This window comes from Chaetura pelagica, unplaced genomic scaffold, assembly GCF_000747805.2.
Source record: "Chaetura pelagica isolate M959 unplaced genomic scaffold, ChaPel_1.0 scaffold139, whole genome shotgun sequence".
In the NCBI taxonomy this organism is placed as follows: Eukaryota; Metazoa; Chordata; class Aves; order Apodiformes; family Apodidae; genus Chaetura; species Chaetura pelagica.
Genome location: NW_009970717.1, coordinates 1,367,241 through 1,379,670, shown reverse-complemented (window position 1 = coordinate 1,379,670; position 12,430 = coordinate 1,367,241).

Below are 12,430 nucleotides of genomic sequence, written 5' to 3'. Positions count from 1 at the left end.
CTTTAAATCTATTAATATTTAATGATCACTTTAGTTTTAGGGCATGTTTTTAATGTTTTAGTAAAAGAGAGGTTTGTGGTATGTACAGTATTAGGAAGCTGCTGTTCTCTCTCTTCTCAGAAACTAGATCTTTCAAGTTTTCTCTCATATTAATCTCCCTCTCTCTTTTCTGTGCAAGAACTCTGTCGAGCAACTCAGTAGTGTTCCCCAAAGGCTGTTTCAGAGATTGTGCTTCCATTCACGAGAGTCAGAATATAAACTGCTAAAGTGAGAGCAGATGCTCTTCAGTCTTTGGCAGTAACCAGCAGCCAAATGCCTCAAAGTTATAGTGAAAGGGGTTTCTTAATACATTGTATGTTCTTATCTCTGCTGTAACTTGGCAGTGTTACCATCCAAAGTTTATTTTAAATCTAAATGACTAATATTGATCCTTTTAAATGGAAGAAGTAACTGAAAAATAATTCATGCAAAGATATTAATTTGCTTCCCACATGCTTCCCTATCCAATTTTGTATCTAGTCATCTTTGGCTGGTAATCATTGCCATTTGTTCATGTAGGAAGACAGGCTTGTGACTGTTTCCAGTTCTTCTTTGATGGAAAATCAAGAGTAGGTATTTCTTAGCAGATAATGTGTATTTCACTATCCCATTCAGGATTGTAAAACTTTTAATCCTGATCTTTGTACATGACAGCATAGTGAAACATATGCAAAGAACTGTAAGGCTTTTGTTTGTCTTTTTGTTGAGGGGCAGAATTGATGTTTTTCATGTATGTGCATGCTGATGTGCCTACAAACTTTCTAGGTCTTTAACTTATTACTAAAACAGGTAGTGTTTCTTTAAAAGGCAAGATAAGCTGGCTAGGCCCTCACAAACAAAAAATGCTGAAAAATCCTAGCTTTTTCATGTGGTTTTATGGGAAAGAAACAAGAAAAATAATCTTAATAGTTTGTAATTGTTTCACTGTTATTAATTCATAAGCATTTTCTTGGTAGGCAAGAATGTTGTATTAGTCAAATTTTAGAAGCTGGTTTTTAACATTTTGCATTTCCAGTGTTTGCCAAAAGGAGCAACACTTTATTAAATAAACAAATGTAACTTAGCAGGTTGTTTTAAGTGTGACAGTTTTCTCTGGTTAGTAACTGTCTGGTGAAAGTAGAAACACTGACTCAGAAATTACTATTTTACAGCATGGTTTGTGAGAGCAGATCAGAATTAGTTTGCACTATATTTTATATTTGTATAATATTTTTACATGCGCATTAGGAAATATTTTTTGTATAGCATGACTTTATGAAATACTGTATTTATGTCTGTTATCTGGCATTGTTATAAATCTGCTTTGGAAAAGAGGCTATTATGTTGATAACATAGCATAAATCTGTGATATTTCCTATCGCAGAATTAGTACTGGATTCTCTAGCTTCATCCAGATAGATTTTTAGACTGAAACTTGCATAGTGGTGCAGGCCAGTTATTATGAAGATTGAAAGTGTGCTAATGAATCCAAATTCTCCTATTCCAGTAGTTAAAAGGTCTACAGTCTTCCTTAAAACTGCTTCAAAGCAACTCAGCTTGATAGATTTAAACCACTGTCTCTGTCAGGGTTAGGCTTAACATAATTGTAGGTTTACCTTTTTGGTACTTTACATGTAATGTGTTTTTTAATTCTGTCTGATGAAATATTTATCATTATTCTGCCATGATTCTTTGCTCAGTCACACTTGAATTGCATGTCTGCAATAAAAACAGATGTCAAAACATAAGGAAATACCTTCTCTGTATTTTCTGTATTCTGGAGTATATTGAATCTACTATGTGGCATCACAGTGGCAGCCCAGTTGCATGCATTTGTACATATTTTAAATAAGTTATATGAATACTCTAGGAGGCATTTTATATTGCAAAACCATCTAAAACCTGACTGGGATATACTTCATGGAACCTGGCCAGTAGATTTCAGAGCCTCTATTTAAAGCATTTGTTACTATTTTAATAATAGAGACATTCTGTCATCCCCTTTCATCTGTTTGTTTGTCAACAGTTGTATTCATGTTTGAATGAGATGAAACTGTACTATTGATGATTGCTCTTTCATATACAGAGCAGTTGTAACATAAAAGTATGCTTATTTCTCTGGTTGGTTACTTTAGAGGGTTTTATAGCTGTGTCAGTTACAGTTGTTCTGGGTTCTGAAATTAGGAGGTATCAGATTGCTTGTAAACATAATTTTTTGTTTTAGCTGCACTTTTTGTTGTTGTGAGTTAGCTGGTTTTAATTGTTGACTTTTAATTTTTAATTCCTTAGTTGATCTGTCTTCAAACAGAAATATTCCTTTTAATACTAGTTTTTCTACCAGTATCTTTCTGTCAGGATGACCTCCTTGAATACCTGTGGACATAACTCTTGATTGTGTTAGGAGATAGTTCTAATGTGTACTTGTTGTTAAGCATAGCATTTTGAAGTATTGCATTGTCTTAAGGACATGCTTAGACCACTTGTACTGTACCTGGAGTGGTGTTTTCTGTACTTCTAGTTGCTTTTTCTCAGGGGAAAAAAAAGAAGGCATGTTAGGTATTGTATAACCCAAATGGCAGGTAATTGTGCGTGGCAAATACATTGACTTTCTCTGGTTCCTATAAACTTTAATATGTCACTTGCAGAGATGTGGCAAGCATAGAAATGTCCTTAGATTCTGGTATCTGGAATAGTTCTGTAACTTAGTGCAGAATTAGGGTTTTTTCATTAGTATAAGACAAGCAATTTTCTGAAAATTCTCTTTAGATTAGCTGTGCACTGTTCCTAGTCTTCTCACCAGTGTTAAGGGTTGTGATAATTTAGTTTCTTATCTTGAGTTTGGAGTTTATTGTACATGTTCAATAGAAAATCTGGTTTTATATTCCAACTTAATCAATTGGTAACGTTAAAATATTCTAAGACAATTATGTTATTTACATTTCTTATCTCCTTTTCAAAAAAGGTGGGAGTACCTTCCCATCTTAGTATCAGCAGCAGTGTTGCCAAATAAACATAACCAGTAAATATTTCAGCAGAATGTTAAACTGTATTGTTGTTTTTTCTTTAATAGGTCCATGATTAGACTTCCTGTTTTACAAGATGTCCCAACATGTGTTGGAATGGTAACTTCAGTACCACCTGAGAGCTTGGAGTCTGCCTTTCTGTGAAAGGTAGGGCAGCTTCTGTTCAATAGTTTTTGTGTATTTCTAAGGTTTTCTTTTTATTAATCTTACTGGTTCTGCAACATTACGGAATCTGAGTTAGGCTTTTAGCAGTGTCACCTATAGGTGCCAGAAGTGATGTTTCGTCAAGCAGTAATTTCTCAAAATAAATGTAGATGTGTTCAAACTACTACTATTTATGAAGAAAATGAAGCTGTTTTTTCAGGCATCATTTTCAAAGGTTTTACTACAATTAAACTGAGTGCATGAATATACTACCTGTCCCAGAAATATTTTGAGAATTCAGGTTTTGTTTTTACCATTATACTTCGCTTCTGTCTTATGAATGTAAAAGATCTTCTCTAAAAGATTGTGCTATTTCTGGAAGGCAGTTCTGGCCTTCAGGGCCTACCAAAATACGTTGCCCAGCTTCAGAATAAGTTTGTATCCGGGAATTTGATGGCTTAAATTTCTTGGTCTCTGCAAAGTAGGGTAAAATTAAGATCATAATTCTGTGGAGATCCATTCTCTACCAGATTAGTTTATAAAGTCTATCTCATAAAGAGATTTTTGGTAATAACTATTGGATGTAAAATAAGAACAATAAAAAGAAAACCTTAGAGAACCATTCAGTATTGCAATAAAGCTGACTTACATTATCTCTGTAGGCAAACTCCATGCTCTAGAGGTGGTACTAGTGTTCCCAACTCTCAACACATGTTGGAACATCTTTGTGGAGGAGGAAGTCATTGATCAGTGAGCATCATCTTCAAGGATCGTTTAAGGGGAAAAAGTAAAAAGGTAATATTTTCTAAAATATGTTGAAATGATTGTTCATTATGTTTATTTGGCAATCCTGCTGCTCATACTAAGGTTGTAATGTTTTAATTTCTTAAAATTAATTAAAAACCTCGTAAACTTCACTTTAGTCCTTCCTTCTCCTATGAGTTTGAATTACATTTGTTTGCCTTCTTCATATTGCTGAGTCTACGGCAATACAAAGTCCAGTTTCACACTTCTTTTTCAGTGCTTATGGAGAGTGTTAGTATGTGATTTAACCAGTTTTGCAGTGTCTGGTGTTAAATATAATTTGTCACAGCAGCATGTTGCAAAGTGTTGAGCTGGTACAAAGACATTCTGCTGGTAATGAAAGGGTATTTCTTTTCAAGGAAGTGGATATAACATTGGGTTTGTGTCAGATGAGGTACTTCCATCTGTTCTTGCACAATAATATAGAATTGCAACTTTAATACCATCATAAACTACAGGTATTTTGACAAGATCGAATTACTGTGTTGGATGCACAGATTTGGTATTAATGAATGTGGCACAATGCCCTGATCTTGAGAACTTTTCATCTAGTTCTGGACATATACAGATGAAGGTGCTGACAGTTTGAAATTAAGGTTATGGTCTTTGGTCTGTCTTTTGGTGTCCTTTATAAATTCCTGTATTCCTTGTGCATCCCACCTCCTTAAGATAAGGCCTCATGTTGAGCTGGTCTGTCTGCTGTCATACTCATAGTGGATAACTGTGATATCTTTTTAGACAAGTAACCAACAAGAGTTTATTAGTGTCACGGGGATGGTTTCCCTGGTATTAAATCCTTGTGTGGATGTGATGGAGAGTATGTTCTGTTACTGCAAAGACTATATTACAGGATGCTGGCATCTGTGCCTCCACATGTTTGTCATCCCTCACATTCTCAGAACAGTTCTTCTCTGTCACTGCCTCACCTGACATACTATCATAATCGTACTGAAGCTTGAGGTCCTGTAATGGTTTAGTATCTTTTGATCTTGGCCTGAGAGGCACATTCTTGTAGCCTGCATCAAAGCAGGTAGGGGATAAATCTCTAACAATGCTATTGTTATCTTAATGACTCCTATACTTAGTCTCTTTGCCATACTAGTTCCTTCTCATCTGGTCCCTTTAAAAACCTCTTAATTTGACACCGTAGAGAGTGTAAAAAGCATTGGGGCATGTACTATTCATAAACATAGTGACCGTATTTTCTAGTTCCCTGCAGTCACTCTGTGATTATTCTTGAATATTCCTGAATGTCTTTGGACATGCTTATTATCTTGTATTGTATTTATGTTTTGAGAAAGCTAAGATGAAAAACAATAAAAATAGAAATTGTAGTGCATACATTCTCATTTGACTTGCTGAGACCTGCATCTGTTTAGGTTCTTATCCCCTCCTCTGTCTTTGCATTTTCCTCACACTGTTGTTGCTGCAGCACAGGTTACTGGGATTATAGTGCTTCCCTTTGTATATCTTCAGGATATACACTTGGAATTGCACAAAAGTATCTTGAAGAGGAATTATTCAAAGAAAATAAATGAAACATCAACATTTAAGGATAACATGTTTCCTTAGCACACGAAAAATTTGATATATTTTTTAGATAAAATAAATCAGGTAATAATTCAGTTACAGCAAAAGAACAGCTTCTGTTTGCATTCTGTCTGTCATTTCTGATCAAGCTGTAAGGCTACCTTGCCCTCTAAATACTAAGTATTCTCTTCTAGGTGCACTACTTTCATGTTTTCAACACTTCCATGATTTCTGGCAACTCCTTCCATTTGCCAAGCCTCTACATACCTGTGCATTATGTTGTTTGGTAACTAGCTTTGTTCTGTGAGAGTCAAACCACTAATGATAATAAAAAGGCTCTTCAGGGATGATTAATAGCTACCTTTCAGCTGTTTAATTATCTAGCTTAGAGACAGAATTTTGGAAACTGGATTGTCTGGTTATATATATTTTAGGTCAGACTTCTCAAATTAGTTCTTTCTTTTTGCCAAAAAGTATGAATTATGTGTAGGTTCCCAGACATACCCACCTGGTCAAGAATTCTTAGAGAAGCGAAGGCTTTGTTTTTGTCATTCTTGCATGACTTTCAAAAACACTGATCGTGTTAGTAGAGCTAGATAGGATTCTGTGCATTTTGGGGACTTTAATATGTAAGGTTTAGATTTATAATTTTTTTTTTTTTTAAAGTAACTGATCATCACTTACTCAAATTCACAAAATCCTTTCTGGGGAATCATCTTAAGGTGGTTATTGTAGAAATACAGAAGAAATACTACACCCAGTCTTCTATCCAGAAGCCAGCTCATGAGAGAATTTTTAGCCTATGAGAGAGGAATGTTCTTTTACACACAAGCTTCCTAAGTAATTAACATAGGCTCTTCTGGTTTTTTTGTAAATAACACTTACATGATGATAAAAAGTCATTGTCTTTAACAAAGTCGATTTATTACATATGAAAGTGAACTGGAAGTGTGGTGTTGAACAATATCAGATACTGGTTTACAAAAACTCTCATTCCAGTTTAGGGCTGCTTTGGAGCTATGGAATGTATCTTGGCCATCTGCCCCTTCACAGAGGGGTGCTGGTTTTTACCTGCTAGAGGGAATTGTCTACCAGATCTCAAAGCACTTGGCACTGATTCTCTCTAGTTTGGCAGGAAACACTCCCTAGCCCGTGGCTTCCCTAAACATGCTCCAGGTTATAGGTTCCTTAGAGATGCCGTCTCAAATGACTGTTTTTGGGAAGATAGCAGCTAAATTTTTTTTGTTTTTTTTCCAGCACCAGACAAGCTTAACAGCACAACAAGTCAACTTTTATTAAATTATTCATGCATTTAGTTAGTGAGACTTAAAGTGAAGCTTTTATTAAGTGTCTGAAAACAGAAAATTGCAGCTAAAATTATCATACTGTTTCTTTTGCCTAGCATCACTAGGTTATCTTATACCCCTAGGAATCTCTAATCCTAATCATCAGAGCTAGTGATTTCTTGTTTGCACTATTGCTTTGTTTAACAAGCTTTTCCTTCAGTTTTTAATATTTAAAGCCTATCTGGGGCTTTGGTAGCCCCTCCCATCCCATAATGCAACCCCATGGTATTTTGTACCCAAACAACCTCCTCAGTTTTTAGCTTTGTGTACTATCCCCCATTTTCTACCTTAAATATTTAAGGTTGGATTTTCCCTGTGATAGCAATGAGTGCAGTATTGATGGATTACTTTGCAAGCCAAGAATGCTGCTATATGGGAGATGTACCCTGCTCTTAAGTCCCACCCAATGAAGTTTGAACAAGTAAGTTTCATAGTTGCCATCTATGGCTTCTCAGGATGCCAAGGGCCCCTACTGCATTAGAATTGTTTCCTCTTGTGTTTACTCAGCCTGATAGTTAAATGTTGTTACACCGTTTGGAATTACTAATATGTCAGAATTAGAAAGCACCTGTTGATTTCATTACCTAATTTCTGCGGAGCCTGCACATGGTATGTCTTTGGCCATAGAAATATTGTCTAGTTCTAGAAGGTGAACTGCTCTTCTCTCTCCCTGATTTTTCAGCTGTTAGTCTCCAGAAGCTCCTGTATAGTCTTAAGTCCTGAACAAGAACTCCTTAGCTGATCATGGTGTATTTCACGACATGTAATTTTACAAAGATTAAGATGTTTTAAATGTTTCACTGCTGACACCTACAGCAGAACTATAAAATTATCAGTTTCCTGCATGCTATTGAAAGGGAGGAAGGGAATTCAAGAATTGCATCATTTGGAAGGCTGCAGAAATTCAAGTGATAGTTTTTCCGATACCTTGCTTTTCCTGATGGAAAAGATTGCAGCGGGACTGGAACATCTAAAACTGTCATGGTTCTGTTGGGATAAAAGAGGAAGGAGGCTTGAGCCTAGAAGTGTAGATGCAGTCCAAGGCACAGCCTAGTACTTGCTGTGCTCTGGGAATGAGGTAGGTAGGTAGATAGGACCAGATGCCTCTTTGTTGCATTATTCTAGATTGATTATGTTAAATGAGGTTAAATAAAAGTTTAAACAAATGATGTCCCAGATTCAAGGGGATGAACTTTTGTGATTGTTTTCATCTTTTAGTATGCAAGCCAACAGTAACAGCAGAAGGTGCCTGGACCTAAGAAGTCTGATTCCAGTGCATCTTGGGCCAATATTTCATGCACAGAATTTAAAGCTGAAGAAGTTGCTCTTGGTTCTAAGATGACAGCAGAGGGTGCTTTCTGCAGTTCTGACTGACCTCTGATTAGGGCAAATAGAGACTAATTATGCACTGTCTCAATGTTTCTGTTGAAGGACAAGACAAATTGAAGACCTAAACACATGCTTTTTAACTGTTTAAAACCGGTTCTTCAAGGTTTTTCTGTTTTAAGTGTAAACATAAAAAGGCTTTATACAGGCATTCAATAATTTATCACATCAATAAACAGAGTCAGACCTGATGTTTTACAAATAATTTTTTCTATATTTGATCTCAATCCTGTCAGTCCTCTTAAAGTATAAATTATTAAAGTAACTTTTTGATTCTTTGAAAGCCTATCTGCAAAGGTAGTATTTTTCTTCTGCTTCTCAAATACGGCAGTACTCTTCTTAGGATTTGTTTCAGTTTGTTTGATCAATAAAATATAATTAAACTTCTAAGGTGCAGAAAAGCCCGTACCTTTCAGATAGCTGAGCAGATGATAGCACTCTTCAGAATTTTCACTTCTTTGGGACCTGAAAGTTTTCAGTGACAAGGTTTAGCTGCTTTTATGTTTGTAAAAAACATTCTTGTGCTAGTGACACATGCCAATATCAGAATAATATTGCTGAATATTTTCCCCCTCAATGCTTTTGAAACTTATGTATAAATCCTGACTTTTTAGAGACTCTGTTGCAATGTCTCAAACTTTTAAACAGAGTACACTTTTTGTAGCAAAAATACTCTTAACACTTCCTTTGCATGCAGTCTAGTACATTGTAGGTCTTTATTAAATGCTGATTGAACCATGGTTTGTTATTCAAGTTTTTAAACATGTCATTAAGACTTAATATGTAGGCAGGCCATTGTCTTCTTCTGTAAGCTCTTGGCAGATTAGAAATTGGCTTACTTCAGGGGTATTGATTTGTCATCCCTCATATTTTTTCATACAAGGTAGTGCGTCTCAATTGACTGCTTTAGTAGCAATTGATGCCTCTGAGGATGTGTTGAAGCTGAGTCCAGCTACAAAGAATTGTAGAGTTCATGCAGTAAGTTATCAATTCTTTGTGGACTTGTCCAGTTCTGGTGTAGTAGAGATCTGGCAAGAACACTTGAATGAAGAATGTGACCTTAGTTATGTCTCTAAAAATAAAAACCCCTCAAATTTAACTGCAGAAATTGGCTAAAATTACAGCTTGGAGCACTGCTACGTTCCAGCTCCATTTCTTTGTTGTTATCCTTGATGATGTTTTTATCATAGCTGTAGGAAACATTCAGAATTACATTGCTAAAGTAATTTTAAAGACTTGGAGCATGTACTTATAAAAAATGTCTAAGAAATGCAAGCAACTTTTTTCAAATTACACATTTCTTGATGTTTTACTTTTAAGTATGTCACTCCTTACTACTTTAAATGCAGAATTTTTGTCACAAATCTACAAGTTAAGATGACCATGTTATCAAACTTAAAGCACATTAAGATGATCAGATAAAAGCCAGAAACAAGTTCAGCTTTTTAAAATGAACAACAGATGATAGGAGTCTGTTGATAGAAATAAGTTGGGTTTTTTGTTTAATTTTAATTTTCTTCGGGTTTTGTGTATGTAAGTGTATATATTGTGACTTACCATTGCAATGATCAGATGACACCATATTCCAGAATTCTAGGGCCTGAATAAAAATATCTGTAGATGAAGCCACTGTCCAGCAAGTTGGTTAGGAAGATGAATAATATATTGGAGAGGGGTTAATAGAGAGCATGTGTCATTCATTTAATAGCCAGCACAGCTTTAAACTGTGACAAAGGTATTTGTGTTTGTGATGCAGCTATGTACAGTATTATTAAAAATGTTTGTGTATGAATACATTTCTTAAAACTAGAAATTATATTTCTTTTTCCACATCTAGGGAATGTTGCGAAGGGAAGAGAAGCTTTTCTCTATTAAAACTGGGAAAAATAATTGTGTTGACTAGAAGAGTATCTCAGGAATTTCCTATTTAGAGATTAGCATTGTTTTTCCTTGAATGGCAGACAGGATTCCAGTATACTTTTAATAAATGAGAGTGGATGAAACTCAGGAGGAGGTGTAGCAGTGGAAAAAAATAATTCTGACACTTTAGTATAGAAACATGAAAATGAACCTTTTCCAGCCCTTTATATAGATTCAGTTTCTACTTGGCATTTTCTCTGAGTAAGCAGTGATATCAGAACTTTTCTCAGGATCAATAAAGTGGTATGCATCACTGTTTATGAAAGTATAACTAGGCCAGCCTTTGCAAGTGTAGATGAGATTGATGTTTCAGGAGTACATTGGTAATTTTCTCATCCTTGCTGCAAATATGATTCAAGTTTTGAAGTAGTGTGCCAAGTCTTCATGTAGTATGCAGCTTTGGAATGCATCCTGCTTCTGACTTTTATACTAACAGGATTTTGACTACTATAATTTAGAGCAGGGAAGGCATGATGATGCTTCCACACATGATGAATGTTGTGCATGACAAGTTGACTTTTTACAAATTTATCAGTTTCTCTTTTAGTAGTCTGTTTTCTTGACACTAATTAATTTTGGGGGAAATTTGTTTTGTGTTCTTTCTTCCTTAGTCTGTTTTCCAAAGAAAGTTAGCCTGAAGTGACTGAACAGGCTATTTGCCCTCCTCTCTCCCTTCAGGTAACTTTTGAATCCATTGCTAAATCAGCAGCTAGATAGCTCCTCCGTGTGTCTCGGTTGGGTGGAAATCAACAGTTTTTTCCTGCTCTTTGCTCTTCTGTCTGGTTGGCTGCCAGTCAGCACTGTTGTACAGACTGGCCAGAGTATCCTCAGGCTGAGCTGACTGTGCCCAGCTACCAAGCTGGATGAATAAGGACTGGGAGACATGCCAGAAGGTGATCCTAGATGTATGAGGAAGCTAAGGGTATTGTGCAATAACTAGGGATATGAGAGGATGTTGGAGCTATGCAGGAGGGCAGGGATCATAGAATTTCTTGGGTTGGTGGAGTACTTGAGTGGTCATCTAGTCCAACCCCTTACTCAAATTTGGGTCAACATTAAATTCAGACAAGGTTGCTTAGAGCATTGTCTGGCTGAGTCTTAAAAAAACTGGAAGATGGGAGAGCCTACTTTTTTTTTGGTGCAGTTTTCCAATACTTATCTTCATAATGAAGAATTATTCTCTATATTCAGTGAGGGTGCTTTGTGTCTTCCTCCTCCAGGTCACTGAGAAAGAGACTAAAAAGGGCAAGTCCCAAGACAGATGCCCGAGGGCCTCTGCTTATAACTAGCCTCTAGCTTTCTGGGCTTGAGAAGTTCGTGTTGAGTGATTTCCAGAGTAGAAAGTTACTGGGATATTGCAGAGGCTGGTGTAAAGGATGTGGGACAAGAATCTTTAGGAACCATGCATCTCATGGAATGGTTCTTTGACTGTGGTTGAATTAATCTCTGAAGAGCTGAATAGGCAGAACAAGCCATGTCATGGCTGAACTTACTTAGAACAAAAGTCTTTAAAATTATGATCACCTTTGTTACGAAAAAAACAAGACTGTGATAGTTCTTTATTGTGGTAGGACTCTGTGCTCAGGAAAGCTGGGTAGCTGTCGTTACACTGATTAAATGAAAATTATTATTATTTTAACAGTTATTTGTACCCTTACCTAGGGTACTTGGCAGAATTTTCCATCTCAAACCTCTTTTCTGGATACTAGTTAATTAAATGTGTTTTCTCAATTCCATTTTATCTTTCAGACTAGGGGGTTTTAATAGCTTTGCTTACTTATGTTTGCATAATAAAACGCTCAAATAGGTTTTGATACTGCAAGTCTGACTTGCACAAGTAGGTCCAACCAGTATGAATAGTCCTACTGACTTCAAGGACTTAAATTGCATAAGTAACAGTTTCAGCGTTGGGATCTTAATCCCCATGTCTGCTTTCCATTATATGTTCAGCTTTCAGCAAGTTAGCAGAGTTCCATCTCTATTACAGCAGAGACATTTGGCACCAAGGAAGATTTAATGTATTTTTTTTTTTTGAGCGATAAAGGAAAAATCGGTTAAAAAGCATATATGCCTATACTGCTGAAATCCTTAAGGTAACCTGTACAACGTGGAGTCAATGACCGCCTAGGTTATTTAAGAGATATGGACTTCAAAGAATCATTACAAAAATTGGTATCAGAAATACATGACGGAGAATTCATTCAGCTGTGGGAAATGTGGGACTGCTGTGCTGTAATAAACCAGACATCACGTAGACGC